Source organism: Sinocyclocheilus anshuiensis, unplaced genomic scaffold (assembly GCF_001515605.1).
Source record: "Sinocyclocheilus anshuiensis isolate Anshui unplaced genomic scaffold, SAMN03320099.WGS_v1.1 scaffold1686, whole genome shotgun sequence".
Lineage (NCBI taxonomy): Eukaryota > Metazoa > Chordata > Actinopteri > Cypriniformes > Cyprinidae > Sinocyclocheilus > Sinocyclocheilus anshuiensis.
The window spans coordinates 12,051-18,337 of NW_015547717.1; positions in this window are offsets into that span (position 1 = coordinate 12,051).

Sequence of the window (6,287 nt, forward strand, 5' to 3'; positions counted from 1 at the left end):
AAAGGGTTAGTTCACCCAAAAATGAAAATTCTGTCATTAATTACTCACCCTCATATCGTTTCAAACCCGTAAAAAACCTTAATTTTTATCTTAGGAGCACAAATTAAGATGTGCATCCTCAGCCATTATCAAGAGTACCATGATGCATGCGTGTGAAGCTGCTGACATCAAACATGCAGCATCCTTGCTGTCTATGCAGGGTGAGACAGCTCTTGGATTTCTTAAAAAATATCTTAATTTGTGTTCCAAAGATGAACGAAGGTCTTATGGGTTTGGAACGACATGAGGGTAAGTAATTAAATGACAGAATTTTCATTTTTGGGTGAACTATCCCTTTAAACACTGCAACAAAAAGGGTGCGATTAAGCTTTTAGGCTCAAAAATCATTGGAATTATTATAATTTAAATGCTAAGATCAAAACATTTAAAAAAGAAGAAGTGCCATTTTTGCAGTTGAATTTCGTTTACATGCGGAATGTGCTTTGATGCTGTTGCCGTCACTTAGTAGATGCTGAAACCATCAAGTGATCATAATCACAAGTGAATTAAATAGGAGCTTGGAAAAATACAATTGAGATATGAGTATACAGTTTGTTGTTGACTATTTTCAGATTGAAAAATAAGTTTTTCATTTATATTTTAGGGTACTTTTGAGGATAAAACATGAAGGGTGTAATTTAGAAGATTAACTCTGGATAGAGTTAGTTATTCATTAAAGTTCATTCATAATTGATGATAAACAACACTGGAGGGGAGGTAAATTGTGGTAGAGTAAATTTGACTTTCCTCTGAACAGAGTTAAAAAGTCGCAGAGTCCATTTCTTTTACCTCTGAACTGAGTAAAATAGTACAAGAGTTAATTTAAAAAAACACTAAATAGAGAATTGAGCAAAATGAACTCTGGAAAAACAACTCTATCAAAAGAGTAACTTTTACTCTTTTCAGAGAGGGACCAAATGTTATCTGGCATAGAGTAAAATTTTCTTCAATTTGGGTAAATTTTACTCAGGCAAATTTACTGTGTATGTCCAGTGTTGGGAAGTAACTAGTTAATGTAACAGCATTACATAATTTAATTACAAAATAAATGTAACTGCAATCACTTAAAGTTACTAGAAAAAATGTGTAATTAAATCACAGTTACTTATGAAAATATTAACGATTACAAAGGGGGTTACATTTGAATATTTACACACATCAACATACAGATTTAATTGATTTCTTTCCCAAATTGCACTGACTATTCTAAAATATGAGACATACGTCTCTTAAAAAGTAGGTCAGTACACTTGAATCAATTAAGCCACAAAAAGACAATATAGCCTATGAATCCTGCATGTTCTGCATGTCTCTGTGGAAATCAGGCGTGGACTGGCCATCGGGAGAACCGTGACAATTCCCGGTGGCCTGGCAGCCAATTTGGCCCGTTTTTTTTTTATATTATTTTTATTATTATTATACATATTATTATTATTATTATTATATAATTGCCTGCCGAATGTACTAAAGCGATTATTTCTGAATTCGCAATTCGATAATGAATCTCTAATAAATCACATCAGTGTATGACATCAAAGTACCGTGAGAGTGATTCAAAAGCATGCAGAGTAGTCTGCTCTCTAATCGCTCTCGCGGTACTTTGATGTCTCACACCGATCGGTCTGATGGTGATGATCTGCTTCAAGTCGAACAAGCCTAATGATTCAATGGACCATTCATAAAGAACCATTTACTTCACTCCTGAATGAATCAGCCATTTGAACGAATCAAATGAATGAATGACTCAATGATTAAGCCATGTACCGCCACCTGCTGGCAGTTTTAGTTTATTATTTAGAGTATCATTTCATTAAATAAATAATTTCATATTTCCATAGTAATAATAATACAATTTATAAAATAAACTATTAAAGGTACAGTTCACCCACCCAAAAATGACAATATTGTCATAATTTACTCACCCTCATGGTCCAAAAGAGTATATGTTATAAATGTTATGTTGAATCAAACACAATATTTCTTGCTGAAGCTACTTTTTGTAATGTCTGTTTGATGCTTCTTTACACGACAATGACTTTAAATGATCTTTTAGGAGTAATTTCTTATCCAAATGTGTTGTGCGATTTATTTGTGATTAATTAGGTTAATTAATCGGCACATGGTGTAATTAATTAGATTAAAAATTTTAATCACCAGCCCTAATATATATATCACTATATATCACCTATTTTTTTAAAATTGTATTTATTCCTGTGATGGCAAAGCTGAATTTTGCAGTGTCACATGATCCTTCAGAAATCATTCTAGTATTAGCTCAGGAAGGTTTTTTTTTTATTTTTTGTATCAATGTTGATAATAAAAAAATTAAAGGTATTGTTCATCCACCCAAAAATGAAAATTTAGTCATTTACTTACCCTCATGGTCCAAAAGTGTATGTGTAATAAATTTTATGTTTATTCAAACTAAATATTTCTTGCTGAAGCTACTTTTAGTAATGTCTATTTGATGCTTTACACAACAATGACTTTAAATTATCTTTTGAGAGTAATTTCTCAGCCAGATTTGATGTGTGATTAATTTGCGATTAATTAGATTAATTAATCGCCACATCATATAATAAATTAGATTACAATTTTTAATCGCTTACCAGCCCTAATTTATACATGTTACTTTCTCAATCTCTTCTATTGTAAACGCCGATGTAGGCGGCGGAGACTCAGTCATTATGTTGTCTAAGTCATCATTCCACGGGGGTAATTCAAGCGTGATAGTAGTTGGATCGGACTGGCATATTTTCCGATAATAATTGTACACTTGCTCAGTGTTATCAGGATCAAGCGGTGGTGTGGGAAACATGCAGTCATTTAGGATAATGTCAATCGCCTTTGCTCTACGATGCTGCCATAGGTAGGTTAGTTTGTTTTTGCCTACCTTTTGAGGGTTTCTCTGATGCTGTCTTGTGGCAGAGGCCATCGCTGGTTGTATCACCTCCCGCAGGTACCGCAGTTGTTTTTCAATCCAATCGGCCGGGTTTGCAACAGGGTTTGATCTGGATCACGCGTTATCATCCAGTGGCAAAGTCCTTAAAATCCGCACTACATTCTTTCAAAGCTGAATTTTTAGCATCATTACTCCAGTCACATGATCCTTCAGATCTGATTTGCCTTAAACATTTTTTTTTTACTCATTCATTAAAACATGCTCGTTCATTATGCTCGTTTCATTTATAAAAAAAAATAAAAAAAACAGAAAATTGTTTCTGACTTGCTATTTTGTTTTTGGATTTGTTCATTTGTTTTCATAATTGTGATTTGTTTTGTGCTTCTCAGCCACCGTAAATCACGGATGTCAGTTGTACCTTCTTTTCTTCAGTAACTTGCTGGAACATGTTTGGCATTGCATCTATAAAACAGAATTAGCATTCATTGCAATTGGCCTGGTTTTCTTATATTATCTAGATGGGAACCAGCATTCCAATGTTTTTGGAGAAAGTCGGATCTGCACAGCCTTTCCTGCTCTGTATTGGAGAAAATACCAAGAGCATTCAGAGGTTCTTCATTATTGTCAACATGAAAACAATTCCATGCAAGGCTCAGACGACGGTAGCAGCATTTGATGAGCTCTTTAAGGCAAACTTTGACCGAAATTCTGATGACCGAAATGGATATATTGTGCCTTCTTGTCACTTATTCTAAAAGTGAACTGTCACGTTGTCAAGTGTTGACATGTTAATAAACAACTGCTTTGCGAGCTGCAGTGTAATTGTGATTTAAAAAAAAAAAGTTTAACATTTTTTGTATGTAGTTTTTTTTTTAATCTTCTGGCAGCTTTTTTTACTTTCTCAGCACAGAGGAGAGTTTTGTAATGTTAACTCAATACACTGGAGTTAAAATATCAAGAGTTAAAATCTATCTTAAAGGTGTTAAATTGTAACTCTTTACACTGGTGTTAAGGAAAAATCAACTCTCTCTGGTGTGGACCAGAGTTGTTTTTTAACTCTATACCGTGTACATATAACTCATTCATAGTGTTAAACAAGTAACTCTTTGAAGAGTGTTAATGTAACTGAAAAGATTGGGACAATATGTACACTTTTTCGGAGTTGATTTTAACTCTGTTAGAGTTGAATTAACACTCATAATTTTGCTGTGTAATACTATCTGAAAACAAGTCTCTTAATATATCATTTTGCTTTAAGAAATGTTTATTTATGCATCTAAGGATGTGAAATGTATGGTGTAAAATATTCTTACTGGAAAATAAGAAAAATACTGATTAAGAAAGGTTTATTTGCAGTGTAGGACAGTTGTTCAAAACTATGTGTGTAATAATGTTTAATAATGCCTTATCATTGCTGATTAAATTAAATGAAAGCCAACTGAACTGCCATGCACATGACAATATGATCATATGAGTGTTTTCATGGGGAAAATGGACAAAATAGGTCAAAATTACCGTATAAAAAAAATTAAAGGTTCTTTGTGAGGAAAATGTACATGAATCTAATTTGCTGAGCTCAAAACCTACAGAGACAAAAATCAAAACAATCATGCCACTGCTTGAAGCAAATGTGATCATAGTGACCACAGAGACTGCAATGAATTATGTTTAAAAAAAATGCATATTGCATAACAGACTTATTTTTGTCTCAGTTAACCATGTTAAATACCAAGAGCATTCAGAGGTTCTTCATTATTGTCAACATGAAAACAATTCCATGCAAGGCTCAGACGACGGTAGCAGCATTTGATGAGCTCTTTAAGGCAAACTTTGACCGAAATTCTGATGACCGAAATGGATATATTGTGCCTTCTTGTCACTTATTCTAAAAGTGAACTGTCACGTTGTCAAGTGTTGACATGTTAATAATGTTTTGAGAGCTGCAGTGTAATTGTGATTTTAAAAAAATGTGACAAACTGTGCTTTAATAAAAAAATAAAACGTTTAACATTTTTGTGTTTTTTTTTTTAATCTTCTGGCAGCTTTTTTTACTTTCTCAACACAGAGGAGAGTTTTGTAATGTTAACTCAATACACTGGAGTTGAAATATCAAGAGTTAAAATCTATCTTAAAGGTGTTAAATTGTAACTCTTTACACTGGTGTTAAGGAAAAATCAACTCTCTCTGGTGTGGACCAGAGTTGTTTTTTAACTCTATACCGTGTACATATAACTCATTCATAGTGTTAAACAAGTAACTCTTTGAAGAGTGTTAATGTAACTGAAAAGATTGGGACAATATGTACACTTTTTCGGAGTTGATTTTAACTCTTCTAAAAGTGAACTGTCACGTTGTCAAGTGCGGACATGTTAATAAACAACTGCTTTGCGAGCTGCAGTGTAATTGTGATTTAAAAAAAAAAAGTTTAACATTTTTTGTATGTAGTTTTTTTTTTAATCTTCTGGCAGCTTTTTTTACTTTCTCAGCACAGAGGAGAGTTTTGTAATGTTAACTCAATACACTGGAGTTAAAATATCAAGAGTTCAAATCTATCTTAAAGGTGTTAAATTGTAACTCTTTACACTGGTGTTAAGGAAAAATCAACTCTCTGTGGTGTGGACCAGAGTTGTTTTTTAACTCTATACCGTGTACATATAACTCATTCATAGTGTTAAACAAGTAACTCTTTGAAGAGTGTTAATGTAACTCTGAAAAGATTGGGACAATATGTACACTTTTTCAGAGTTGATTTTAACTCTGTTAGAGTTGAATTAACACTCATAATTTTGCTGTGTAGGAAGACAATGTATAGCTTAGCAGATTCGTGCTTAAAATCGTCAATCGCAGTTTTTAAGCAAAAAAACATGCTCATTCATGCCTTGTCGCTCAATATAAGCTTTTTGTTTGTTAGACAAAATTCCAGCATCAACCAGCCAAGGTAGTATTCTTGAAAGCAGGCACTTCATAAAGACTTTGTATACAGATGGCAATAGTGAGATGTTCTTCCATGTTGAGGGGTCTTCTGGTACATTGTCTTTCTTCGGTATTCTATGAATGAGTGCTCCCTTCCATGAACTAGGGACTTTACCAGTAATCAAACAGGTGTTAAATATGCTTTTCAATATGTAGCAGGATGTTTGCCTAGTGGCTTTCAGATTCTCGTAAGTAACACCATCTGAACCGCTGGCTTTGTTTTTGCTCTACGATGCTGCCATAGGTAGGTTAGTTTGTTTTTGCCTACACTGTAAAAAATGACCGTGAATTTAATGATAAAAGACTGTAAAAATGCTACAGTAAAAACCTGTTAAATGGTTAACGGTAAATTCCCCTACTATATACGGTGAAA